Consider the following 27471-nt stretch of genomic DNA (forward strand, 5'->3'; position numbering starts at 1 on the left):
ATTAAGGGTAAACGGGTGAACAGTTCACATCAGCTGGTCCCAACGGGGACTATATTAGCAATAACAGTTTCTTTATACCCCGGTCGGGTAACTATTTACAGCACCTGCTCCGCTGTACTCAACAACGTCTTCCTCCTGCTCCTTCTTTGGGGATCTCAGCTTCAGACCCGTCCGGATCCTCTTGCTCTTCCTCCTCACATCGCAGCTCCTCCTCCGTCAGGCGATGCACATGGAGGGCGTAAGGTCCTTTGGCACACTTGTGCCGGGTAAAGGTGACCTCGTCCCCGATATAAAGGTCACGACCTCTGTGCCCCTCCGGCAGATGGGACTCCACATCTCTGCGCGTGACAAAGACGTCGCCGGGGGTGTTGTGGTCTCTGATGAAGCCCCACCCATGCTGCATGTTGAACTTAATTACAGTCCCGGTGGTGCGGGGACTGTGCGCTGCGCGGGGGTCCCTCCTGGTTCGGCTCTTCTGCTCGGCGCTCCTTATTTGGGCCTGTTGTTCCCGGACCCGCCTCTCTCTCCGCTCCCTCGCAAACTCCTCGAGCTGCTGTCGGCAGCACTCAGCACGCTCCGCTGCAGCTGCCCTGGTTTCTTGAGTGAACCCCATTAGGTCTTCTCCGGTGGGGTCCCACTCAAATTGGGATTCTTCAAGCGGGGGCGAGATCCTTATCACGGGCTTCGGAGCCGGAATCAGGGGTGCACACATGGCCCCAACTCTCCTCTGGTGCTCCAGTTCATAATATTTCTGGGGCCAGATGAAAGGCTGCCCGTCGGGCCACGTGTGCTGGGCAAACAAGTCCTCTCCCAGACGCGGCACCCTTGGTTTTACGGGTGCGGGCGCGGTGGTGGTGGCGCCCGGGTTGCCCAGGCCTTGCGGCCAGGCCTGGGGCACCTGGAAGGTGAAGGGCACCGTTAGGACGGCGGCGCCCTGGGCTACCTGGCCTTGCGGCCAGGCCGGAGGCTCCACGGAGGTAGGGGGCGCTGTTGGTGATGCGACGCCCGGGAATTCTAGGCCCTGCGACTAGGCTGGTGTTGCTTCCTGTTTTGCCACGCTCGGGGTCATTGCGCATGGCGTCACAGGGGTCGCGGCGGCGGCTTCCGGTTGGGGCCTAGTCTGCGTCGGTGACATGGCGTTTTCGGGCACAGCAGGGGGACTTTCGGGCTCTGCGACGGGGAGCTGGGGCAGGTAAGCGGTGTCCCGGTTTGGGGTATAGACGTCCCCTTTACCTGCCTCCATGCGTTCGGCTCCCTTTTCGGCGCCGTCTCCGGCCTTGGGTCCTCCCGCGCCATCCTCAGAGGCGGTCTGTCTCCTCATCTTGGCTGGCGTGCTCCGGGTCTTGGTTTGCTGGGCCATCTCTCGGCTCCACTCCGCCAATGTCTCTCGCTGTACCCGGGCCATCCTCCGTGCGAGGCCCTCCAGGGCAGTCTGTGCACACTCCCGGTCTCGGGGGAGCTGTGCAAGGACCTCCACTAGGCCTAGTGGGGTCGTGGTTTCCAGCAGGCTCCTGACCAACGGGTCGGTGCTGCTCTGCTCTTCTTCCAGCAGGCTCCTGGCCAGCGGGCCGGTGCTGCTCTGCTCTCTCGCCATCTCCGGGTGAGCTCCTCCGCTACTCTTCTCCAGGCTTCTTGCCTCCGGGTGCGCTCGCTCCAGACTGCTCCAGGCGGCACCCATCTTCGTTCTTTTCTTTCGTCTCCTCCCCCTTCGAGGGCGGTCCCGGGGCCACTTGGTGATTGTCAGCTCCAGGGGCGGTTCTTTCACGCTGACCGACACCTCCAGCATCACAGTCTCTGTTGGTGGGGGCGGTTTCCACTTTTGGCGCCATTTTCGGTCCTGGCCCACGATGGGAGGCGGCCTCCTACCACCCTCTGGCACGCACATAATGGCGTCCGCTCTTCCAAGGCGGGAAACCTTTGGAAATGGCGGGAATCGCTTCCCAGTGGCGGGAAACTCTGCAGATGGCGGGAAAACGCTGTTAATGGCGGACAACCGGCTGGAATCGACTGGTGATGGGGTCCGATGGCGGGGACCCTCCGGAACCGGCAGGAGACTTCTTTCTGAGGTAACGATGTTCTTTTCTTCAGGCACGCAGTACCCGGGTGTTGCGGGCACGTAATCCTGCCGACTACGCCAAAGTTGACGCGCCCCCTGGGCCATATTCTTTAGGGGAATACCCGGAGCCGGATCAGATGGGGGTTGTAGTCTTCCGAGTGGCTGTGACCCGGTCCGTGCCCAGGGTGTCAAACTCAGTTGTATGTGGCAGTCCTACAGATGTTACTAAGTTCTTAATATCGACTACGCCACCCATTGTGTTGCGGTCACTGTGGCCGCCGCTGCAGCAGGGTCCGCTGAGGCTGGTGGTGTAGGTGCAGCTTTGGTGATATAACCCCCAACGGGTGGGGTATAGCCTCAGGGGGATCAGGTGCAGAGGATGGGGGTTGTGGTGATGCAGTGTAGACGGCAATCAGAGACAGAGTCGGGTTATGCAGTTTAGGATGTTTACTCACTGCTGATGTTCCGGTCACTCCAGCTTCGAGTGACCTCCCGAGCCGTGCTGCGTCCACCAGGTTCTGGATCCAGCCAACCCCCAAATAAGTCCGGAGCGTGACCCTGAGCTCTCCTTCTGTCCTTTCTCTGGCCGTCCCCACTATTGATCCACCCAGGTCCAGCTCCCTCGGGCCTTCTGTTGGGAGACCCTTGGCCTTAGGTTCCCTGACCCTCCACGTGGTATGCCTTCGTGGTGGATGTGGTGGGTGGCCGTGGCAGACGCTGCCCACGGCCTCCGGTCTCTGGCTGGGGTGTGTTTTTGCCCCCACCAGCTTGGGTTCCGGTACCCTGTGCCGACTCTTCACCCGGGGATTTAATTTGGGTTCTTAGAGTCCTCTTCTTCTGTTTCCCCCTCTGGGTCTCTCTTTCTCCTCTCTCACTCTGGGTCTCTCTTCTCCTCTGCTCGCTGACTTTCTCTCTGCAACTGACCCTGTTCTTAGTTGGTGCCCACCTTATATACACCCTCTATGTGTGAGCTCAGGTGACCAGCAACCAATGAGCTCCTAACTTTACCCAGGCTGCTCCCCCTATCTGCCCCTATACTACTTGGGATGTACCACCCCCCTCCCACTCCAGCCAGGAACAGACTCGGTCGTACCTGCACATTTCTAAGTGGGAGTACCGTCGGTCTGCTCCTCGGAAATGGGATGTGTGTAGTGCATGCAGCCTACCGAGCTCAGTTCCACACTCCATCCTTACCCGGGAGTGGAATATCACACCTCTGGGTTGAGGTGCAATAAACCTGTAGCAGCCGAATCCTCAGGGTGCTACAATAGCATTGCATCACATTACATGGCAATGCAATGCACAGTTGCTGAAGTTGAACCAAAATGAGCTTGTAATCTGGCTTCTGCAACTTTGAACATGAAAAATCCAATGAGGAGAAGAAAAGCAAAGCCAAAGAGTCCATCCCAAAATCCGACAAACAAGCAAAATGAACAAAAAACATTGAATTCAATTGTTTCTGATTTTAGAAACTGCATTAAAGAAGGGGTGCACCGGTCCTGGAGATACTGCAATACCAGGTCAATGCGTGGAGTGGACAGAGCAAGCTCTTTTTCCATCTCCCTGTTCTAAAAATCCATTTAATATATGGTCCCCAGATAGGGGACGTATCAGATATTAAACTGATAAGAACAGATACTACACTTGATCTTAGCCAAAAGGCCGAGAAGCGATAACCAGAATTGGTTTCAAACTACGGAGCCACCCAAGGATCCTGAAAAGTCCATTTGTGGAGATGAGCTCCTGGACTCCCGTTAAGAAGACATGTTGTCAACCTCTAGATCCCTTACATGCCTGCACTTTTCGGCTTGCTGCTGCTGCAATCCACGCGTTTTAGATCTGCATAACTCCACCTCTTTAAACACAGCACCTTCACCCCCTGCTGTTCCCACCCGCCTCAACACCGTTGGAAGGGAGGAGAACCAATTAAGGCGGGGGGTGGGGTGGAACGAGCAGCTGTCTACCCTTAGCAGGAGGGCTCCTGATTACATACCTCTCCTGCTGCTGCTGCTGCTGGCTGTCCAGCAGCAGACTGAAGGTGGCTGCTGCTGTGCACAGGTATATAAAGGCTCAGAGCCTATTATGACACGCGCAGCCAGCGTTCCATTGCCACATTCCATCTACTGCAGGCAGGATACCTGGCTGGCTGAATGTCGCTGAGAAGCTCACAGAGACCGCCATAAGCAACAGTTTAACAGAATGCCACAGACTAATCAACCAAACTTTTTGGGTTGGGTTCTCTTTTATAGTCTGCAGTCATTAAATGAAAGAAGTCAGTGTTCCAGCAGAGGGAGACAACGTTTCAGAAAAGGCATTGTAGCAAACCAAAAAAGAAATTTTAAGCGCAGCAGAGTAACCAGCGCACATACCTGTTAGCTCAGGTGAGTTTAAAAGGCTGCTGTTGATAACAAGGGCATTTGCTAAATAGATGGTGTGTGTGCAACAATATACTGAAAGGTCAATTATATTGTGCAGCTTATCTCACCACCTGTAGTTATTTAGGTGAAAGCTCCAAAATGCTTGCCTAATATGTCTGTTTATCCAAAAGGAAGTAAAAAGGGAGAGCTAGAAAGATAGCATTGCATCACATTACATGGCAATGCAATGCACAGTTGCTGAAGTTGAACCAAAATGAGCTTGTAATCTGGCTTCTGCAACTTTGAACATGAAAAATCCAATGAGGAGAAGAAAAGCAAAGCCAAAGAGTCCATCCCAAAATCCGACAAACAAGCAAAATGAACAAAAAACATTGAATTCAATTCTTTCTGATTTTAGAAACTGCATTAAAGAAGGGGTGCACCGGTCCTGGAGATACTGCAATACCAGGTCAATGCGTGGAGTGGACAGAGCAAGCTCTTTTTCCATCTCCCTGTTCTAAAAATCCATTTAATATATGGTCCCCAGATAGGGGACGTATCAGATATTAAACTGATAAGAACAGATACTACACTTGATCTTAGCCAAAAGGCCGAGAAGCGATAACCAGAATTGGTTTCAAACTACGGAGCCACCCAAGGATCCTGAAAAGTCCATTTGTGGAGATGAGCTCCTGGACTCCCGTTAAGAAGACATGTTGTCAACCTCTAGATCCCTTACATGCCTGCACTTTTCGGCTTGCTGCTGCTGCAATCCACGCGTTTTAGATCTGCATAACTCCACCTCTTTAAACACAGCACCTTCACCCCCTGCTGTTCCCACCCGCCTCAACACCGTTGGAAGGGAGGAGAACCAATTAAGGCGGGGGGTGGGGTGGAACGAGCAGCTGTCTACCCTTAGCAGGAGGGCTCCTGATTACATACCTCTCCTGCTGCTGCTGCTGCTGGCTGTCCAGCAGCAGACTGAAGGTGGCTGCTGCTGTGCACAGGTATATAAAGACTCAGAGCCTATTATGACACGCGCAGCCAGCGTTCCATTGCCACATTCCATCTACTGCAGGCAGGATACCTGGCTGGCTGAATGTCACTGAGAAGCTCACAGAGACCGCCATAAGCAACAGTTTAACAGAATGCCACAGACTAATCAACCAAACTTTTTGGGTTGGGTTCTCTTTTATAGTCTGCAGGCATTAAATGAAAGAAGTCAGTGTTCCAGCAGAGGGAGACAACGTTTCAGAAAAGGCATTGTAGCAAACCAAAAAAGAAATTTTAAGCGCAGCAGAGTAACCAGCGCACATACCTGTTAGCTCAGGTGAGTTTAAAAGGCTGCTGTTGATAACAAGGGCATTTGCTAAATAGATGGTGTGTGTGCAACAATATACTGAAAGGTCAATTATATTGTGCAGCTTATCTCACCACCTGTAGTTATTTAGGTGAAAGCTCCAAAATGCTTGCCTAATATGTCTGTTTATCCAAAAGGAAGTAAAAAGGGAGAGCTAGAAAGATAGCATTGCATCACATTACATGGCAATGCAATGCACAGTTGCTGAAGTTGAACCAAAATGAGCTTGTAATCTGGCTTCTGCCACTTTGAACATGAAAAATCCAATGAGGAGAAGAAAAGCAAAGCCAAAGAGTCCATCCCAAAATCCGACAAACAAGCAAAATGAACAAAAAACATTGAATTCAATTCTTTCTGATTTTAGAAACTGCATTAAAGAAGGGGTGCACCGGTCCTGGAGATACTGCAATACCAGGTCAATGCGTGGAGTGGACAGAGCAAGCTCTTTTTCCATCTCCCTGTTCTAAAAATCCATTTAATATATGGTCCCCAGATAGGGGACGTATCAGATATTAAACTGATAAGAACAGATACTACACTTGATCTTAGCCAAAAGGCCGAGAAGCGATAACCAGAATTGGTTTCAAACTACGGAGCCACCCAAGGATCCTGAAAAGTCCATTTGTGGAGATGAGCTCCTGGACTCCCGTTAAGAAGACATGTTGTCAACCTCTAGATCCCTTACATGCCTGCACTTTTCGGCTTGCTGCTGCTGCAATCCACGCGTTTTAGATCTGCATAACTCCACCTCTTTAAACACAGCACCTTCACCCCCTGCTGTTCCCACCCGCCTCAACACCGTTGGAAGGGAGGAGAACCAATTAAGGCGGGGGGTGGGGTGGAACGAGCAGCTGTCTACCCTTAGCAGGAGGGCTCCTGATTACATACCTCTCCTGCTGCTGCTGCTGGCTGTCCAGCAGCAGACTGAAGGTGGCTGCTGCTGTGCACAGGTATATAAAGGCTCAGAGCCTATTATGACACGCGCAGCCAGCGTTCCATTGCCACATTCCATCTACTGCAGGCAGGATACCTGGCTGGCTGAATGTCGCTGAGAAGCTCACAGAGACCGCCATAAGCAACAGTTTAACAGAATGCCACAGAATAATCAACCAAACTTTTTGGGTTGGGTTCTCTTTTATAGTCTGCAGGCATTAAATGAAAGAAGTCAGTGTTCCAGCAGAGGGAGACAACGTTTCAGAAAAGGCAGTGTAGCAAACCAAAAAAGAAATTTTTTAGCGCAGCAGAGTAACCAGCTCACATACCTGTTAGCTCAGGTGAGTTTAAAAGGCTGCTGTTGATAACAAGGGCATTTGCTAAATAGATGGTGTGTGTGCAACAATATACTGAAAGGTCAATTATATTGTGCAGCTTATCTCACCACCTGTAGTTATTTAGGTGAAAGCTCCAAAATGCTTGCCTAATATGTCTGTTTATCCAAAAGGAAGTAAAAAGGGAGAGCTAGAAAGATAGCATTGCATCACATTACATGGCAATGCAATGCACAGTTGCTGAAGTTGAACCAAAATGAGCTTGTAATCTGGCTTCTGCAACTTTGAACATGAAAATTCCAATGAGGAGAAGAAAAGCAAAGCCAAAGAGTCCATCCCAAAATCCGACAAACAAGCAAAATGAACAAAAAACATTGAATTCAATTCTTTCTGATTTTAGAAACTGCATTAAAGAAGGGGTGCACCGGTCCTGGAGATACTGCAATACCAGGTCAATGCGTGGAGTGGACAGAGCAAGCTCTTTTTCCATCTCCCTGTTCTAAAAATCCATTTAATATATGGTCCCCAGATAGGGGACGTATCAGATATTAAACTGATAAGAACAGATTTTTTGATTGAAGCTGCATCCAAGGCACTGAAAAATGTGACCGAAGTCACACCAAAACAGCGCACGAGGCGAGGATTCATGTGGACCCTTCCCGGAGGAGAGGGTCCCCAATAAACCATTCCCATCCCTCCGAGCCAGAAGGCCACAGCGAGGGTCAGGGATCTCCGATGCTCTCCCTAGCCGAAGCCGGAGAAGAGCCGTTTTCGTGCTCCCAGCTTCCATCTAGGCTGCCACCCTAGTGGAGCTGGAGCCTTTGTTGGTTTCTCAGCCCAAAGCTGACCGGACCTCCGACCGGGTTTATAAAAATTCCCCTTCCTAGCCCGGAGGCCAGGAATAGGGGGGGTTGCTCAGAAAGTATGATTGGCAAAGGTGCGGCGTGCTACGAAGCCAAGTCTTTCTGGGGTTCCCAGTCCCAGTAAGCTTGGACTCCCACCAGGCGCCTACTCCTGGGGCACATTGCTCCAAAGCCCTCACACTTACCCAGCCTAGTGACTTCGATCCTGGAGGGCCATGTTTTCCATCAGATAACTCTATGAGCGACCTGGCGTACTAACAAGTGCACCAACCAGTGTGTAATATGCATCAATTTACTAGGGCAGCCCAAGGACAAAACTGCCTTTTCAACAGATACTACACTTGATCTTAGCCAAAAGGCCGAGAAGCGATAACCAGAATTGGTTTCAAACTATGGAGCCACCCAAGGATCCTGAAAAGTCCATTTGTGGAGATGAGCTCCTGGACTCCCGTTAAGAAGACATGTTGTCAACCTCTAGATCCCTTACATGCCTGCACTTTTCGGCTTGCTGCTGCTGCAATCCACGCGTTTTAGATCTGCATAACTCCACCTCTTTAAACACAGCACCTTCACCCCCTGCTGTTCCCACCCGCCTCAACACCGTTGGAAGGGAGGAGAACCAATTAAGGCGGGGGGTGGGGTGGAACGAGCAGCTGTCTACCCTTAGCAGGAGGGCTCCTGATTACATACCTCTCCTGCTGCTGCTGCTGGCTGTCCAGCAGCAGACTGAAGGTGGCTGCTGCTGTGCACAGGTATATAAAGGCTCAGAGCCTATTATGACACGCGCAGCCAGCGTTCCATTGCCACATTCCATCTACTGCAGGCAGGATACCTGGCTGGCTGAATGTCGCTGAGAAGCTCACAGAGACCGCCATAAGCAACAGTTTAACAGAATGCCACAGACTAATCAACCAAACTTTTTGGGTTGGGTTCTCTTTTATAGTCTGCAGGCATTAAATGAAAGAAGTCAGTGTTCCAGCAGAGGGAGACAACGTTTCAGAAAAGGCATTGTAGCAAACCAAAAAAGAAATTTTAAGCGCAGCAGAGTAACCAGCGCACATACCTGTTAGCTCAGGTGAGTTTAAAAGGCTGCTGTTGATAACAAGGGCATTTGCTAAATAGATGGTGTGTGTGCAACAATATACTGAAAGGTCAATTATATTGTGCAGCTTATCTCACCACCTGTAGTTATTTAGGTGAAAGCTCCAAAATGCTTGCCTAATATGTCTGTTTATCCAAAAGGAAGTAAAAAGGGAGAGCTAGAAAGATAGCATTGCATCACATTACATGGCAATGCAATGCACAGTTGCTGAAGTTGAACCAAAATGAGCTTGTAATCTGGCTTCTGCAACTTTGAACATGAAAAATCCAATGAGGAGAAGAAAAGCAAAGCCAAAGAGTCCATCCCAAAATCCGACAAACAAGCAAAATGAACAAAAAACATTGAATTCAATTCTTTCTGATTTTAGAAACTGCATTAAAGAAGGGGTGCACCGGTCCTGGAGATACTGCAATACCAGGTCAATGCGTGGAGTGGACAGAGCAAGCTCTTTTTCCATCTCCCTGTTCTAAAAATCCATTTAATATATGGTCCCCAGATAGGGGACGTATCAGATATTAAACTGATAAGAACAGATTTTTTTTTAATTTGGCTATCCCCTGCAGAGGGATAAAACCGTTTATTAAAACTTTAACAAATTACAAGCATAATTACACAAATACCAAACGTTAAAAGACAAATGAAATTTACAAAACAAAAAAATACAAAGATTTTAAATAATTAGGTTCCATTGGTCAACAAGCCATTTTTTGGAAATATGTATATTCTTCTTTTTGTCAATTAAATAATAAGTATACATTTCACATAAACATAAACTTAAAACATCATTCACTGATAAAACATCTTGTTTAAAAATAGCAATGTTGCGCGCTTTCCAGAGAGATGACTTGGCGCAGTTCACTGTCTTCCAAGCCATTGTGTACTGGTCCATTGTGGGGCATTCCATAAGTCCGTATAGCACAGTTTTATATGTAAAGTCCTTGAGGTCTGCCACCCTTTCCAGTAGGGGGAGCAGTCTTCTCCAGAAATCCTTTGCAAAATTACATGTCCATAATAGATGTTCCACCGTTTCCTCGTCTTGGCATCCGGCTCTTGGGCAGATGGCAGACCTCACAAATCCTCTTCTGTATTGGAATGCCCGGCAAGGAAGACAGCGGTGCATGCAACTCCAAGCCAGATCTCTCTGTTCATTAAAAAGATAAAAAACGTTAATCATTTTCCAGATAGACATAGATTTGTCATCATCATATCTGTCAACATTACATATTTCCTCACTTTTACGTAATTCTTTAATTAGTTTCTTACTATTTCTTAATTCCTCTATTTTCTTAGTCCCTAAATTAAAATCGGACACTATTTTCCTTAAAATCTCATAATGCGTCGACAAATTAAAAGCATGGGGCACAGATATATTAACTTCATACCATCCAAACTTTCTCATAAAAAATCCTGTATTAAAACGCATAAAAAAGGACCAATAGTGATTCTTAAAAAGGGCATTAAAACAGTAAACGAACAGATGGATTAAAAGAAACCTATTAAAATCTGGAAAATCTTTACCACCTTTTACTTTTGATTTCATCACGATTTCTCTTTTCAGCTTTTCCATTTTTGAGTTCCAAAAGAAGGTAAAACAGGTTTTGGTTATCTTTTTTAAAACATTAACAGGCGGGGGGAAAACCATGCTAAGATACAATAAAAGAGGTAAAATCACCATCTTTAAAACCAATACTTTACCCTCCATTGTAAGTCTCCTCATGTTCCACATACATATTTTCGTATTTACTTTCTGTGTAACTGTTTCCCAACTATTATAACCATCATTATTTTCAGTGAATGATATACCTAAAATGGAAATGGATTCGGAGACATTAATTGGTACATCACGTAAAATCATCCCCCCAACACTTAAAATGTTACACTTATTAAAATTGATTTTAAAACCAGAAGCTAGACAAAAGGATTGCACTTGATGGAGAGTGGCCGTAAGTGATGGTGCATCTGTACACAAGACCGTCATCCATGTAGCCTACAACCTTGGCCTCCAAACCACCGATTCCAGGCAGAGGGACACCGCATATCTGTTTATTTTGGCGTATTGCACATAACATTGGTTCCAGTGCACAGATAAACAGTAGGGGGGACAGAGGGCATCCCTGTTTCACCCCTGACCGTAAAAATACCTCTTGTGTCTTAAAACCATTCACTAAAATCTTACTTGTACAATCCTTGTAAAATGCTTTAAGCGATAGTAAAAACCCTTCTGGTATGCCCATTTTCTCTAAAACTTTAAAAAGATAAAAGTGTGAGACACGGTCAAATGCTTTTTCAAAATCAATAGATAAAATCGCCATTTTCCCCTTTCTGTCTTTCACATCCTCAATACAGTCTTTCACTAAATTCAGATTGTCCCATATACTGCGCCCCGGCACCCCACACACTTGATTAGAATGAATAACTTTGCTGATGACTACTTTTAGACGATTTGCACAAATTTTAGCCATTATTTTATAGTCACAATTTAAAAGTGTTATTGGTCTCCAGTTTTCTAATTTTGATTTATCGCCTTTTTTGTATAGGAGGGAGACTTCACCTTTCTTCCAGGAATTTAATAAAACCTTATTATTAAAAACCTCAGTAAACAAATAAAACAAATCATCTTTTAAAATATCATAAAAACATACATAAAATTCTATTGGGATGCCATCAGGACCAGGGACCTTTCCAGTTTTAAAACTTTTAATAGTTTTTAACACTTCTTGTTCCGTTAAAACTTGGGATAAAAACTCTTGGGATGCGGGATCTAAAACAGCTGTTAGTCCTTGCAGCGAATCATCCATTAATTTATTATCTATATTTTTTCCATTAAAAAGATTAGAAAAAAAACCCTCAACTTTACCCAGCATATTTTTTATATTATTCTCACCATCTATATGGTCAATTATCACTTTTTCTTTTTTATTTTTCCTAAAAAAATATCTGGAACACTTTTCATTTTCTTCTATATGTTGTACTCTAGAACGAAAAATTATCTCTTTTCCTTTTTGTTCTAGCCATTTTGAAATCTCTTCTTTTAAGTTTGAAATATCAACTTGTACATCTATCCCATTGTCTCTGAGCTTAAATAATGTTTGTAGGCGGGTATTTAAAATTCTATATTCTTCATATTTTTCTTTGGCTCTACATATACTCTTTTTAATAAAAAAGTCTTTTATTTTTACTTTCATTCTATCCCACCATACACTCATAGTCTCATTTGTTTTTTTCCCTTTTCTACATTTCCTATAAAACTCAATAAAATCTGATAAAATCTGCGGGTCGGTTAAAAGGGATACGTTCATTTTCCAGCTTTTCTTACCACATTTTTTGTTGTCATTTACTTTTATGGTAAAGGATAAAAGTTTATGGTCTGAAAATATATTAGTTAAAACTTCACATTTGGCAGGTATTGTTTTATCTGAACCAAAAATAAAATCAATCCTAGAGCTACAATTAGCATTGCTCCAAGTGAAACCGGCGTCCTCTGGGCTGTCACTATGACACTCTTTATATATGTCTATCAATTTAGCATCTTTGACTATATCATGTAGCATACCTGAGGTTTTATCGTAGTTCCTGCTTACAGAGCTGGAGCGCCGGTTTTCACCTTTTAAAACACAATTAAAATCCCCTGCTAAGATAAAAGGTTCAGAGTTATTAATAAATAATGGTAAAAGATCAAGCATTTCGGCTCTTTCATTTTTCTCTGGGGATCCATAAAAATTTAAAAACTGCCATCTAATACCATCAATAAAAGCTTTCACTAATAAAATACGACCTGGTAAAAATTCCTGAATAAAATCAATTAAAACGTTCCCATTAAAAAGTATGGCTACACCCGCTGATCCTGCAGCATTCGATCCGGACCAGACAGATGGCCCACACTTCCACTCATCTTTATATTTTTGATATGACATTTCATGTGGGATATTACATTCTTGCAGAAAAAATACAGATGCAGTAAAACACGTAAAAAAATTAAAAAGAGCAGTTCTTCTCGTGTTAGATTTTATGCCTCTCACGTTGAGGGAAATACCTTTGAGTTCAGCCATCATTAGAAAATGTAGAAATTTTACTTAGGTAACTAAGAGCAACGGATTTACCTGTCCGATGAACCTGATCAGACCACTGGGCTTGCGCCTCCCTCCTCATCTGATAGTATCGTCACGAGAGTCTCCGTGGAGGAGGAAAGATTACCACATTTATATAAACCCGACGCTACACTGGCATAGCTCGGAGGGCTGGCTGGCAGAACCCGCTGGGTCTCCATTGGCTGGCCATGCAGTTCCTCATCAGGTGGGTCCCCGAGGGGTTCCGCCGCCCCTGTTTGACCTGTAGAAGGTCGTCCTATAGGAGGAGGTTGCGCACAAGGCAGAGCCTCTGACTCTTCAGAGGCAGCAAGATCCCGGTCCCCACCTGTAGCAGCGGAGACCGAAACCCCTGAGGGTCCAGCGTCCACGTCCCCTTCAGGAGAAGTGTCCATCTGTTCACCTCCTGCTGCCTCCTCCGAACCACCCTTTTTCTTTTTCTTAGGACCCACCTTTATCCACTCAGCGCCCTCAGCACTAGGAGACCCAGACTGGGCATGGGCTTCTGTGTCGGCCTTTTGCCGGTCCCTTTTGACCTTACCAGTAGTGCCCTTCTGTTCCTTCTCAGCCCTCCTTTTGGACTCCCGCAGGTCCTGCAGCCAGGTTTTGGGATTTGGTATTTTACCTGTCATAGACTCTGGAGACACTTCACTATTTGGTACGCCCTTATTGTCTCCAGAGGCTCCAGGTTGTTGTTCCTCCTCCTGAGGGGTGGTCTGATCTTTTGGTCCTTGGTCGGACGTCTTGGACTTCCCCTTTTGCTCATCTTCCCGAAATCTGTGAGGGCAAGAAAAATAAAAGTGACCTGGAGTCTGGCAAAAACTGCATTTCTTTTCCTTAGGGAATTCTTTTGTCTCATGTTCTTCACTAGCACAATTTCTACATGATACATGACAGTTTTCTTTTGAATGACCATAGCGCCCACAATTTCTGCAATATACTGGCATCCCAGAAAAGAAGAAATCCCCATTTGTTTGCCCAATTTTGAAACGGGCAGGGGGGAGCCGTATACCACCTGGTGTATTTGGATCTCTTGTACACTTCACAAGGAATTTCCACTTAGATGTCCATATGTTATATTCGTTTAATATCTTCCCAATACATTTAACACTTTTAAAATAAATTGCTAGAAATGACATTACTTCTGGAGCAGAAACAAAGGGCGAAAATATTTTTACAATAACCAGTCTTACCTCATCCAGGACGTGCTCAACAATTTGTATCCCTTTCAAAACAGGACTATTTTCAACTTTTTTTAACTTTTCTAGTACATCTCTAAAAATACCTTCTCCGGTGAATGTGATGTCATAGTCACCTCTTCTGGGATAATCCTGGATGGAGAGAATTTCATTCCTTTGTACGCCAAGAAGGTTCCTGAGCACGTCCTGGACTACATACCCTAATTTCCTCATATCCGAGCCACCCGCCGTGAAGTGAACTCGGATAGAGTTTTTTAGCCTCGCATAAAGAGGCACGAGGTTAGGGTCAACCTCCATGGAAAAATGCAACAAGGTTGCAAATTGCAGCCGCTTGCAATCTGCGCTCCCAGTGTTCTTGCAGCGAAAAACACCTGGAAGCTGGGGGATCGCAACTCGTTACCCTGGGACTAAGCCCTCTCCCTAATAGCAGCAAGCAGGTTAAGTCCACCAAAGTGGACGATCCTGCCAGGCCAAGGAGAGGGGTACCCGAGTGCCCTTCAACCACAATCTCCTGCAATAAAGCACTTGATCGTAGCCAAAAGGCCGAGAAGCGATAACCAGAATTGGTTTCAAACTACGGAGCCACCCAAGGATCCTGAAAAGTCCATTTGTGGAGATGAGCTCCTGGACTCCCGTTAAGAAGACATGTTGTCAACCTCTAGATCCCTTACATGCCTGCACTTTTCGGCTTGCTGCTGCTGCAATCCACGCGTTTTAGATCTGCATAACTCCACCTCTTTAAACACAGCACCTTCACCCCCTGCTGTTCTCACCCGCCTCAACACCGTTGGAAGGGAGGAGAACCAATTAAGGCGGGGGGTGGGGTGGAACGAGCAGCTGTCTACCCTTAGCAGGAGGGCTCCTGATTACATACCTCTCCTGCTGCTGCTGCTGCTGGCTGTCCAGCAGCAGACTGAAGGTGGCTGCTGCTGTGCACAGGTATATAAAGGCTCTGAGCCTATTATGACACGCGCAGCCAGCGTTCCATTGCCACATTCCATCTGCTGCAGGCAGGATACCTGGCTGGCTGAATGTCGCTGAGAAGCTCACAGAGACCGCCATAAGCAACAGTTTAACAGAATGCCACAGACTAATCAACCAAACTTTTTGGGTTGGGTTCTCTTTTATAGTCTGCAGGCATTAAATGAAAGAAGTCAGTGTTCCAGCAGAGGGAGACAACGTTTCAGAAAAGGCATTGTAGCAAACCAAAAAAGAAATTTTAAGCGCAGCACAGTAACCAGCGCACATACCTGTTAGCTCAGGTGAGTTTAAAAGGCTGCTGTTGATAACAAGGGCATTTGCTAAATAGATGGTGTGTGTGCAACAATATACTGAAAGGTCAATTATATTGTGCAGCTTATCTCACCACCTGTAGTTATTTAGGTGAAAGCTCCAAAATGCTTGCCTAATATGTCTGTTTATCCAAAAGGAAGTAAAAAGGGAGAGCTAGAAAGATAGCATTGCATCACATTACATGGCAATGCAATGCACAGTTGCTGAAGTTGAACCAAAATGAGCTTGTAATCTGGCTTCTGCAACTTTGAACATGAAAAATCCAATGAGGAGAAGAAAAGCAAAGCCAAAGAGTCCATCCCAAAATCCGACAAACAAGCAAAATGAACAAAAAACATTGAATTCAATTCTTTCTGATTTTAGAAACTGCATTAAAGAAGGGGTGCACCGGTCCTGGAGATACTGTAATACCAGGTCAATGCGTGGAGTGGACAGAGCAAGCTCTTTTTCCATCTCCCTGTTCTAAAAATCCATTTAATATATGGTCCCCAGATAGGGGACGTATCAGATATTAAACTGATAAGAACAGATACTACACTTGATCTTAGCCAAAAGGCCGAGAAGCGATAACCAGAATTGGTTTCAAACTACGGAGCCACCCAAGGATCCTGAAAAGTCCATTTGTGGAGATGAGCTCCTGGACTCCCGTTAAGAAGACATGTTGTCAACCTCTAGATCCCTTACATGCCTGCACTTTTCGGCTTGCTGCTGCTGCAATCCACGCGTTTTAGATCTGCATAACTCCACCTCTTTAAACACAGCGCCTTCACCCCCTGCTGTTCCCACCCGCCTCAACACCGTTGGAAGGGAGGAGAACCAATTAAGGCGGGGGGTGGGGTGGAACGAGCAGCTGTCTACCCTTAGCAGGAGGGCTCCTGATTACATACCTCTCCTGCTGCTGCTGCTGCTGGCTGTCCAGCAGCAGACTGAAGGTGGCTGCTGCTGTGCACAGGTATATAAAGGCTCAGAGCCTATTATGACACGCGCAGCCAGCGTTCCATTGCCACATTCCATCTACTGCAGGCAGGATACCTGGCTGGCTGAATGTCGCTGAGAAGCTCACAGAGACCGCCATAAGCAACAGTTTAACAGAATGCCACAGACTAATCAACCAAACTTTTTGGGTTGGGTTCTCTTTTATAGTCTGCAGGCATTAAATGAAAGAAGTCAGTGTTCCAGCAGAGGGAGACAACGTTTCAGAAAAGGCATTGTAGCAAACCAAAAAAGAAATTTTAAGCGCAGCAGAGTAACCAGCGCACATACCTGTTAGCTCAGGTGAGTTTAAAAGGCTGCTGTTGATAACAAGGGCATTTGCTAAATAGATGGTGTGTGTGCAACAATATACTGAAAGGTCAATTATATTGTGCAGCTTATCTCACCACCTGTAGTTATTTAGGTGAAAGCTCCAAAATGCTTGCCTAATATGTCTGTTTATCCAAAAGGAAGTAAAAAGGGAGAGCTAGAAAGATAGCATTGCATCACATTACATGGCAATGCAATGCACAGTTGCTGAAGTTGAACCAAAATGAGCTTGTAATCTGGCTTCTGCAACTTTGAACATGAAAAATCCAATGAGGAGAAGAAAAGCAAAGCCAAAGAGTCCATCCCAAAATCCGACAAACAAGCAAAATGAACAAAAAACATTGAATTCAATTCTTTCTGATTTTAGAAACTGCATTAAAGAAGGGGTGCACCGGTCCTGGAGATACTGCAATACCAGGTCAATGCGTGGAGTGGACAGAGCAAGCTCTTTTTCCATCTCCCTGTTCTAAAAATCCATTTAATATATGGTCCCCAGATAGGGGACGTATCAGATATTAAACTGATAAGAACAGATTTTTTTTTTTTTTTTTTATCGAAAGCCCGAATTCGGTTACAAAACCCGAGTGCGCTTAAAAAAGTGACAAGTGCCACAAAAAAAGTGCACTAGGATGCTGGTCTTCTTGAAACCCTCTCCAAAAGGAGAAGGGTCCCCCAAACCATTCCCCGTCCCTCCGAGCCAAAAGGCCACAGCGAGGAACAGGGACAAAAAGCCACCTCCAGCCGAAGCCAGAGGCGACCCAATCTTACCCCCAGCACCTGCCCGAGTACTCACCCGAGCAAGGCACTGGGAGCCAAAGACTGTGCTCCCCTCCCGGAAGAGGGGAGCCAACAACGCTCTCCTCCCGAAAGAGGAGAGCCAGGGGGGTTCAGGGGGGAGCGGAACCTGATGGCCACACACTCCCCCCCTAGACCTGCCAAGAGAGGAACCCGTAAGGGAACCGCATCCCGACAAAATCCTAGTAGGACGTGACACACGTGAATAAGTGGACACACAGTGACAAAGAAATTAAATAAATAGTGAAGGTTTCACAGTATAATACTGCCCGGACCTTCGACCGGGAATTGAAAAATTCCCCATCCTAAGGCCAGAAGGCCCGGAATAAGGGTGTGTGCGAAGAAAGAAAATTTGAAGTGCTTGTGCAAATGTGCCATAAACTCAAGTGGGGTTCCCAATCCCAGTGAGTTAAGGCACCCCAGGGTCACCACTCCTGGGGCACTTCACACTTCGGGCTTTCGATCTTCCCCGGCCCAATGGCGTCGATCCTGGGGGGCCATGCTTTCCACCAGATGACTATATTAGCCACCTGGCGTACTAACAAGCGCCTAAACCCCAGTGTGCATAATGTATCAATCTACTAGGGCGGCCAACATCCAAAACCGCCTTTTCGAAAGATACTACACTTGATCTTAGCCAAAAGGCCGAGAAGCGATAACCAGAATTGGTTTCAAACTACGGAGCCACCCAAGGATCCTGAAAAGTCCATTTGTGGAGATGAGCTCCTGGACTCCCGTTAAGAAGACATGTTGTCAACCTCTAGATCCCTTACATGCCTGCACTTTTCGGCTTGCTGCTGCTGCAATCCACGCGTTTTAGATCTGCATAACTCCACCTCTTTAAACACAGCACCTTCACCCCCTGCTGTTCCCACCCGCCTCAACACCGTTGGAAGGGAGGAGAACCAATTAAGGCGGGGGGTGGGGTGGAACGAGCAGCTGTCTACCCTTAGCAGGAGGGCTCCTGATTACATACCTCTCCTGCTGCTGCTGCTGCTGGCTGTCCAGCAGCAGACTGAAGGTGGCTGCTGCTGTGCACAGGTATATAAAGGCTCAGAGCCTATTATGACACGCGCAGCCAGCGTTCCATTGCCACATTCCATCTACTGCAGGCAGGATACCTGGCTGGCTGAATGTCGCTGAGAAGCTCACAGAGACCGCCATAAGCAACAGTTTAACAGAATGCCACAGACTAATCAACCAAACTTTTTGGGTTGGGTTCTCTTTTATAGTCTGCAGGCATTAAATGAAAGAAGTCAGTGTTCCAGCAGAGGGAGACAACGTTTCAGAAAAGGCATTGTAGCAAACCAAAAAAGAAATTTTAAGCGCAGCAGAGTAACCAGCGCACATACCTGTTAGCTCAGGTGAGTTTAAAAGGCTGCTGTTGATAACAAGGGCATTTGCTAAATAGATGGTGTGTGTGCAACAATATACTGAAAGGTCAATTATATTGTGCAGCTTATCTCACCACCTGTAGTTATTTAGGTGAAAGCTCCAAAATGCTTGCCTAATATGTCTGTTTATCCAAAAGGAAGTAAAAAGGGAGAGCTAGAAAGATAGCATTGCATCACATTACATGGCAATGCAATGCACAGTTGCTGAAGTTGAACCAAAATGAGCTTGTAATCTGGCTTCTGCAACTTTGAACATGAAAAATCCAATGAGGAGAAGAAAAGCAAAGCCAAAGAGTCCATCCCAAAATCCGACAAACAAGCAAAATGAACAAAAAACATTGAATTCAATTCTTTCTGATTTTAGAAACTGCATTAAAGAAGGGGTGCACCGGTCCTGGAGATACTGCAATACCAGGTCAATGCGTGGAGTGGACAGAGCAAGCTCTTTTTCCATCTCCCTGTTCTAAAAATCCATTTAATATATGGTCCCCAGATAGGGGACGTATCAGATATTAAACTGATAAGAACAGATACTACACTTGATCTTAGCCAAAAGGCCGAGAAGCGATAACCAGAATTGGTTTCAAACTACGGAGCCACCCAAGGATCCTGAAAAGTCCATTTGTGGAGATGAGCTCCTGGACTCCCGTTAAGAAGACATGTTGTCAACCTCTAGATCCCTTACATGCCTGCACTTTTCGGCTTGCTGCTGCTGCAATCCACGCGTTTTAGATCTGCATAACTCCACCTCTTTAAACACAGCACCTTCACCCCCTGCTGTTCCCACCCGCCTCAACACCGTTGGAAGGGAGGAGAACCAATTAAGGCGGGGGGTGGGGTGGAACGAGCAGCTGTCTACCCTTAGCAGGAGGGCTCCTGATTACATACCTCTCCTGCTGCTGCTGCTGCTGGCTGTCCAGCAGCAGACTGAAGGTGGCTGCTGCTGTGCACAGGTATATAAAGGCTCAGAGCCTATTATGACACGCGCAGCCAGCGTTCCATTGCCACATTCCATCTACTGCAGGCAGGATACCTGGCTGGCTGAATGTCGCTGAGAAGCTCACAGAGACCGCCATAAGCAACAGTTTAACAGAATGCCACAGACTAATCAACCAAACTTTTTGGGTTGGGTTCTCTTTTATAGTCTGCAGGCATTAAATGAAAGAAGTCAGTGTTCCAGCAGAGGGAGACAACGTTTCAGAAAAGGCATTGTAGCAAACCAAAAAAGAAATTTTAAGCGCAGCAGAGTAACCAGCGCACATACCTGTTAGCTCAGGTGAGTTTAAAAGGCTGCTGTTGATAACAAGGGCATTTGCTAAATAGATGGTGTGTGTGCAACAATATACTGAAAGGTCAATTATATTGTGCAGCTTATCTCACCACCTGTAGTTATTTAGGTGAAAGCTCCAAAATGCTTGCCTAATATGTCTGTTTATCCAAAAGGAAGTAAAAAGGGAGAGCTAGAAAGATAGCATTGCATCACATTACATGGCAATGCAATGCACAGTTGCTGAAGTTGAACCAAAATGAGCTTGTAATCTGGCTTCTGCAACTTTGAACATGAAAAATCCAATGAGGAGAAGAAAAGCAAAGCCAAAGAGTCCATCCCAAAATCCGACAAACAAGCAAAATGAACAAAAAACATTGAATTCAATTCTTTCTGATTTTAGAAACTGCATTAAAGAAGGGGTGCACCGGTCCTGGAGATACTGCAATACCAGGTCAATGCGTGGAGTGGACAGAGCAAGCTCTTTTTCCATCTCCCTGTTCTAAAAATCCATTTAATATATGGTCCCCAGATAGGGGACGTATCAGATATCAAACTGATAAGAACAGATACTACACTTGATCTTAGCCAAAAGGCCGAGAAGCGATAACCAGAATTGGTTTCAAACTACGGAGCCACCCAAGGATCCTGAAAAGTCCATTTGTGGAGATGAGCTCCTGGACTCCCGTTAAGAAGACATGTTGTCAACCTCTAGATCCCTTACATGCCTGCACTTTTCGGCTTGCTGCTGCTGCAATCCACGCGTTTTAGATCTGCATAACTCCACCTCTTTAAACACAGCACCTTCACCCCCTGCTGTTCCCACCCGCCTCAACACCGTTGGGAGGGAGGAGAACCAATTAAGGCGGGGGGTGGGGTGGAACGAGCAGCTGTCTACCCTTAGCAGGAGGGCTCCTGATTACATACCTCTCCTGCTGCTGCTGCTGGCTGTCCAGCAGCAGACTGAAGGTGGCTGCTGCTGTGCACAGGTATATAAAGGCTCAGAGCCTATTATGACACGCGCAGCCAGCGTTCCATTGCCACATTCCATCTACTGCAGGCAGGATACCTGGCTGGCTGAATGTCGCTGAGAAGCTCACAGAGACCGCCATAAGCAACAGTTTAACAGAATGCCACAGACTAATCAACCAAACTTTTTGGGTTGGGTTCTCTTTTATAGTCTGCAGGCATTAAATGAAAGAAGTCAGTGTTCCAGCAGAGGGAGACAACGTTTCAGAAAAGGCATTGTAGCAAACCAAAAAAGAAATTTTAAGCGCAGCAGAGTAACCAGCGCACATACCTGTTAGCTCAGGTGAGTTTAAAAGGCTGCTGTTGATAACAAGGGCATTTGCTAAATAGATGGTGTGTGTGCAACAATATACTGAAAGGTCAATTATATTGTGCAGCTTATCTCACCACCTGTAGTTATTTAGGTGAAAGCTCCAAAATGCTTGCCTAATATGTCTGTTTATCCAAAAGGAAGTAAAAAGGGAGAGCTAGAAAGATAGCATTGCATCACATTACATGGCAATGCAATGCACAGTTGCTGAAGTTGAACCAAAATGAGCTTGTAATCTGGCTTCTGCAACTTTGAACATGAAAAATCCAATGAGGAGAAGAAAAGCAAAGCCAAAGAGTCCATCCCAAAATCCGACAAACAAGCAAAATGAACAAAAAACATTGAATTCAATTCTTTCTGATTTTAGAAACTGCATTAAAGAAGGGGTGCACCGGTCCTGGAGATACTGCAATACCAGGTCAATGCGTGGAGTGGACAGAGCAAGCTCTTTTTCCATCTCCCTGTTCTAAAAATCCATTTAATATATGGTCCCCAGATAGGGGACGTATCAGATATTAAACTGATAAGAACAGATACTACACTTGATCTTAGCCAAAAGGCCGAGAAGCGATAACCAGAATTGGTTTCAAACTACGGAGCCACCCAAGGATCCTGAAAAGTCCATTTGTGGAGATGAGCTCCTGGACTCCCGTTAAGAAGACATGTTGTCAACCTCTAGATCCCTTACATGCCTGCACTTTTCGGCTTGCTGCTGCTGCAATCCACGCGTTTTAGATCTGCATAACTCCACCTCTTTAAACACAGCACCTTCACCCCCTGCTGTTCCCACCCGCCTCAACACCGTTGGAAGGGAGGAGAACCAATTAAGGCGGGGGGTGGGGTGGAACGAGCAGCTGTCTACCCTTAGCAGGAGGGCTCCTGATTACATACCTCTCCTGCTGCTGCTGCTGCTGGCTGTCCAGCAGCAGACTGAAGGTGGCTGCTGCTGTGCACAGGTATATAAAGGCTCAGAGCCTATTATGACACGCGCAGCCAGCGTTCCATTGCCACATTCCATCTACTGCAGGCAGGATACCTGGCTGGCTCAATGTCGCTGAGAAGCTCACAGAGACCGCCATAAGCAACAGTTTAACAGAATGCCACAGACTAATCAACCAAACTTTTTGGGTTGGGTTCTCTTTTATAGTCTGCAGGCATTAAATGAAAGAAGTCAGTGTTCCAGCAGAGGGAGACAACGTTTCAGAAAAGGCATTGTAGCAAACCAAAAAAGAAATTTTAAGCGCAGCAGAGTAACCAGCGCACATACCTGTTAGCTCAGGTGAGTTTAAAAGGCTGCTGTTGATAACAAGGGCATTTGCTAAATAGATGGTGTGTGTGCAACAATATACTGAAAGGTCAATTATATTGTGCAGCTTATCTCACCACCTGTAGTTATTTAGGTGAAAGCTCCAAAATGCTTGCCTAATATGTCTGTTTATCCAAAAGGAAGTAAAAAGGGAGAGCTAGAAAGATAGCATTGCATCACATTACATGGCAATGCAATGCACAGTTGCTGAAGTTGAACCAAAATGAGCTTGTAATCTGGCTTCTGCAACTTTGAACATGAAAAATCCAATGAGGAGAAGAAAAGCAAAGCCAAAGAGTCCATCCCAAAATCCGACAAACAAGCAAAATGAACAAAAAACATTGAATTCAATTCTTTCTGATTTTAGAAACTGCATTAAAGAAGGGGTGCACCGGTCCTGGAGATACTGCAATACCAGGTCAATGCGTGGAGTGGACAGAGCAAGCTCTTTTTCCATCTCCCTGTTCTAAAAATCCATTTAATATATAGTCCCCAGATAGGGGACGTATCAGATATTAAACTGATAAGAACAGATACTACACTTGATCTTAGCCAAAAGGCCGAGAAGCGATAACCAGAATTGGTTTCAAACTACGGAGCCACCCAAGGATCCTGAAAAGTCCATTTGTGGAGATGAGCTCCTGGACTCCCGTTAAGAAGACATGTTGTCAACCTCTAGATCCCTTACATGCCTGCACTTTTCGGCTTGCTGCTGCTGCAATCCACGCGTTTTGGATCTGCATAACTCCACCTCTTTAAACACAGCACCTTCACCCCCTGCTGTTCCCACCCGCCTCAACACCGTTGGAAGGGAGGAGAACCAATTAAGGCGGGGGGTGGGGTGGAACTAGCAGCTGTCTACCCTTAGCAGGAGGGCTCCTGATTACATACCTCTCCTGCTGCTGCTGCTGCTGGCTGTCCAGCAGCAGACTGAAGGTGGCTGCTGCTGTGCACAGGTATATAAAGGCTCAGAGCCTATTATGACACGTGCAGCCAGCGTTCCATTGCCACATTCCATCTACTGCAGGCAGGATACCTGGCTGGCTGAATGTCGCTGAGAAGCTCACAGAGACCGCCATAAGCAACAGTTTAACAGAATGCCACAGACTAATCAACCAAACTTTTTGGGTTGGGTTCTCTTTTATAGTCTGCAGGCATTAAATGAAAGAATTCAGTGTTCCAGCAGAGGGAGACAACGTTTCAGAAAAGGCATTGTAGCAAACCAAAAAAGAAATTTTAAGCGCAGCAGAGTAACCAGCGCACATACCTGTTAGCTCAGGTGAGTTTAAAAGGCTGCTGTTGATAACAAGGGCATTTGCTAAATAGATGGTGTGTGTGCAACAATATACTGAAAGGTCAATTATATTGTGCAGCTTATCTCACCACCTGTAGTTATTTAGGTGAAAGCTCCAAAATGCTTGCCTAATATGTCTGTTTATCCAAAAGGAAGTAAAAAGGGAGAGCTAGAAAGATAGCATTGCATCACATTACATGGCAATGCAATGCACAGTTGCTGAAGTTGAACCAAAATGAGCTTGTAATCTGGCTTCTGCAACTTTGAACATGAAAAATCCAATGAGGAGAAGAAAAGCAAAGCCAAAGAGTCCATCCCAAAATCCGACAAACAAGCAAAATGAACAAAAAACATTGAATTCAATTCTTTCTGATTTTAGAAACTGCATTAAAGAAGGGGTGCACCGGTCCTGGAGATACTGCAATACCAGGTCAATGCGTGGAGTGGACAGAGCAAGCTCTTTTTCCATCTCCCTGTTCTAAAAATCCATTTAATATATGGTCCCCAGATAGGGGACGTATCAGATATCAAACTGAGAAGAACAGATACTACACTTGATCTTAGCCAAAAGGCCGAGAAGCGATAACCAGAATTGGTTTCAAACTACGGAGCCACCCAAGGATCCTGAAAAGTCCATTTGTGGAGATGAGCTCCTGGACTCCCGTTAAGAAGACATGTTGTCAACCTCTAGATCCCTTACATGCCTGCACTTTTCGGCTTGCTGCTGCTGCAATCCACGCGTTTTAGATCTGCATAACTCCACCTCTTTAAACACAGCACCTTCACCCCCTGCTGTTCCCACCCGCCTCAACACCGTTGGGAGGGAGGAGAACCAATTAAGGCGGGGGGTGGGGTGGAACGAGCAGCTGTCTACCCTTAGCAGGAGGGCTCCTGATTACATACCTCTCCTGCTGCTGCTGCTGGCTGTCCAGCAGCAGACTGAAGGTGGCTGCTGCTGTGCACAGGTATATAAAGGCTCAGAGCCTATTATGACACGCGCAGCCAGCGTTCCATTGCCACATTCCATCTACTGCAGGCAGGATACCTGGCTGGCTGAATGTCGCTGAGAAGCTCACAGAGACCGCCATAAGCAACAGTTTAACAGAATGCCACAGACTAATCAACCAAACTTTTTGGGTTGGGTTCTCTTTTATAGTCTGCAGGCATTAAATGAAAGAAGTCAGTGTTCCAGCAGAGGGAGACAACGTTTCAGAAAAGGCATTGTAGCAAACCAAAAAAGAAATTTTAAGCGCAGCAGAGTAACCAGCGCACATACCTGTTAGCTCAGGTGAGTTTAAAAGGCTGCTGTTGATAACAAGGGCATTTGCTAAATAGATGGTGTGTGTGCAACAATATACTGAAAGGTCAATTATATTGTGCAGCTTATCTCACCACCTGTAGTTATTTAGGTGAAAGCTCCAAAATGCTTGCCTAATATGTCTGTTTATCCAAAAGGAAGTAAAAAGGGAGAGCTAGAAAGATAGCATTGCATCACATTACATGGCAATGCAATGCACAGTTGCTGAAGTTGAACCAAAATGAGCTTGTAATCTGGCTTCTGCAACTTTGAACATGAAAAATCCAATGAGGAGAAGAAAAGCAAAGCCAAAGAGTCCATCCCAAAATCCGACAAACAAGCAAAATGAACAAAAAACATTGAATTCAATTCTTTCTGATTTTAGAAACTGCATTAAAGAAGGGGTGCACCGGTCCTGGAGATACTGCAATACCAGGTCAATGCGTGGAGTGGACAGAGCAAGCTCTTTTTCCATCTCCCTGTTCTAAAAATCCATTTAATATATAGTCCCCAGATAGGGGACGTATCAGATATTAAACTGATAAGAACAGATACTACACTTGATCTTAGCCAAAAGGCCGAGAAGCGATAACCAGAATTGGTTTCAAACTACGGAGCCACCCAAGGATCCTGAAAAGTCCATTTGTGGAGATGAGCTCCTGGACTCCCGTTAAGAAGACATGTTGTCAACCTCTAGATCCCTTACATGCCTGCACTTTTCGGCTTGCTGCTGCTGCAATCCACGCGTTTTAGATCTGCATAACTCCACCTCTTTAAACACAGCACCTTCACCCCCTGCTGTTCCCACCCGCCTCAACACCGTTGGGAGGGAGGAGAACCAATTAAGGCGGGGGGTGGGGTGGAACGAGCAGCTGTCTACCCTTAGCAGGAGGGCTCCTGATTACATACCTCTCCTGCTGCTGCTGCTGGCTGTCCAGCAGCAGACTGAAGGTGGCTGCTGCTGTGCACAGGTATATAAAGGCTCAGAGCCTATTATGACACGCGCAGCCAGCGTTCCATTGCCACATTCCATCTACTGCAGGCAGGATACCTGGCTGGCTGAATGTCGCTGAGAAGCTCACAGAGACCGCCATAAGCAACAGTTTAACAGAATGCCACAGACTAATCAACCAAACTTTTTGGGTTGGGTTCTCTTTTATAGTCTGCAGGCATTAAATGAAAGAAGTCAGTGTTCCAGCAGAGGGAGACAACGTTTCAGAAAAGGCATTGTAGCAAACCAAAAAAGAAATTTTAAGCGCAGCAGAGTAACCAGCGCACATACCTGTTAGCTCAGGTGAGTTTAAAAGGCTGCTGTTGATAACAAGGGCATTTGCTAAATAGATGGTGTGTGTGCAACAATATACTGAAAGGTCAATTATATTGTGCAGCTTATCTCACCACCTGTAGTTATTTAGGTGAAAGCTCCAAAATGCTTGCCTAATATGTCTGTTTATCCAAAAGGAAGTAAAAAGGGAGAGCTAGAAAGATAGCATTGCATCACATTACATGGCAATGCAATGCACAGTTGCTGAAGTTGAACCAAAATGAGCTTGTAATCTGGCTTCTGCAACTTTGAACATGAAAAATCCAATGAGGAGAAGAAAAGCAAAGCCAAAGAGTCCATCCCAAAATCCGACAAACAAGCAAAATGAACAAAAAACATTGAATTCAATTCTTTCTGATTTTAGAAACTGCATTAAAGAAGGGGTGCACCGGTCCTGGAGATACTGCAATACCAGGTCAATGCGTGGAGTGGACAGAGCAAGCTCTTTTTCCATCTCCCTGTTCTAAAAATCCATTTAATATATAGTCCCCAGATAGGGGACGTATCAGATATTAAACTGATAAGAACAGATACTACACTTGATCTTAGCCAAAAGGCCGAGAAGCGATA

General features: G+C 46.0%; 14 non-coding genes and 2 pseudogenes across 14 annotated transcripts; all 16 read right to left on the bottom strand.

Moving 5' to 3' along the window:
- Positions 1 to 3539: 3539 nt before the first annotated feature.
- LOC141233520 (U2 spliceosomal RNA) lies at positions 3540 to 3730 on the bottom strand. Its single transcript, XR_012299595.1, has one exon. It is a non-coding gene; the product is annotated as a U2 spliceosomal RNA (small nuclear RNA).
- Positions 3731 to 4845: 1115 nt separating this feature from the next.
- LOC141233521 (U2 spliceosomal RNA) lies at positions 4846 to 5036 on the bottom strand. Its single transcript, XR_012299596.1, has one exon. It is a non-coding gene; the product is annotated as a U2 spliceosomal RNA (small nuclear RNA).
- Positions 5037 to 6151: 1115 nt separating this feature from the next.
- On the bottom strand, positions 6152 to 6342 carry LOC141233522 (U2 spliceosomal RNA). Its single transcript, XR_012299597.1, has one exon. It is a non-coding gene; the product is annotated as a U2 spliceosomal RNA (small nuclear RNA).
- A 1113-nt stretch (positions 6343 to 7455) lies between these two features.
- Positions 7456 to 7637, bottom strand: LOC141233644 (U2 spliceosomal RNA). Its single transcript, XR_012299717.1, has one exon. It is a non-coding gene; the product is annotated as a U2 spliceosomal RNA (small nuclear RNA).
- Positions 7638 to 8176: 539 nt separating this feature from the next.
- LOC141233711 (U2 spliceosomal RNA) lies at positions 8177 to 8275 on the bottom strand (annotated as a pseudogene).
- A 1112-nt stretch (positions 8276 to 9387) lies between these two features.
- Positions 9388 to 9575, bottom strand: LOC141233666 (U2 spliceosomal RNA). The gene has a single exon (XR_012299734.1). It is a non-coding gene; the product is annotated as a U2 spliceosomal RNA (small nuclear RNA).
- Positions 9576 to 15960: 6385 nt separating this feature from the next.
- Positions 15961 to 16151, bottom strand: LOC141233597 (U2 spliceosomal RNA). The gene has a single exon (XR_012299670.1). It is a non-coding gene; the product is annotated as a U2 spliceosomal RNA (small nuclear RNA).
- A 1115-nt stretch (positions 16152 to 17266) lies between these two features.
- Positions 17267 to 17451, bottom strand: LOC141233692 (U2 spliceosomal RNA). Its single transcript, XR_012299754.1, has one exon. It is a non-coding gene; the product is annotated as a U2 spliceosomal RNA (small nuclear RNA).
- Positions 17452 to 18245: 794 nt separating this feature from the next.
- LOC141233718 (U2 spliceosomal RNA) lies at positions 18246 to 18337 on the bottom strand (annotated as a pseudogene).
- A 1115-nt stretch (positions 18338 to 19452) lies between these two features.
- LOC141233524 (U2 spliceosomal RNA) lies at positions 19453 to 19643 on the bottom strand. The gene has a single exon (XR_012299598.1). It is a non-coding gene; the product is annotated as a U2 spliceosomal RNA (small nuclear RNA).
- A 1115-nt stretch (positions 19644 to 20758) lies between these two features.
- LOC141233604 (U2 spliceosomal RNA) lies at positions 20759 to 20949 on the bottom strand. Its single transcript, XR_012299677.1, has one exon. It is a non-coding gene; the product is annotated as a U2 spliceosomal RNA (small nuclear RNA).
- Positions 20950 to 22061: 1112 nt separating this feature from the next.
- Positions 22062 to 22252, bottom strand: LOC141233525 (U2 spliceosomal RNA). The gene has a single exon (XR_012299599.1). It is a non-coding gene; the product is annotated as a U2 spliceosomal RNA (small nuclear RNA).
- Positions 22253 to 23367: 1115 nt separating this feature from the next.
- Positions 23368 to 23558, bottom strand: LOC141233452 (U2 spliceosomal RNA). Its single transcript, XR_012299529.1, has one exon. It is a non-coding gene; the product is annotated as a U2 spliceosomal RNA (small nuclear RNA).
- A 1115-nt stretch (positions 23559 to 24673) lies between these two features.
- Positions 24674 to 24864, bottom strand: LOC141233640 (U2 spliceosomal RNA). The gene has a single exon (XR_012299713.1). It is a non-coding gene; the product is annotated as a U2 spliceosomal RNA (small nuclear RNA).
- A 1112-nt stretch (positions 24865 to 25976) lies between these two features.
- On the bottom strand, positions 25977 to 26167 carry LOC141233566 (U2 spliceosomal RNA). The gene has a single exon (XR_012299640.1). It is a non-coding gene; the product is annotated as a U2 spliceosomal RNA (small nuclear RNA).
- Positions 26168 to 27279: 1112 nt separating this feature from the next.
- LOC141233678 (U2 spliceosomal RNA) lies at positions 27280 to 27470 on the bottom strand. The gene has a single exon (XR_012299743.1). It is a non-coding gene; the product is annotated as a U2 spliceosomal RNA (small nuclear RNA).
- Between the last annotated feature and the right edge of the window lies 1 nt (position 27471).

Source organism: Phyllobates terribilis, unplaced genomic scaffold (genome assembly GCF_046119375.1).
Source record: "Phyllobates terribilis strain yellow unplaced genomic scaffold, ASM4611937v1 Scaffold_602__1_contigs__length_984359, whole genome shotgun sequence".
Lineage (NCBI taxonomy): Eukaryota > Metazoa > Chordata > Amphibia > Anura > Dendrobatidae > Phyllobates > Phyllobates terribilis.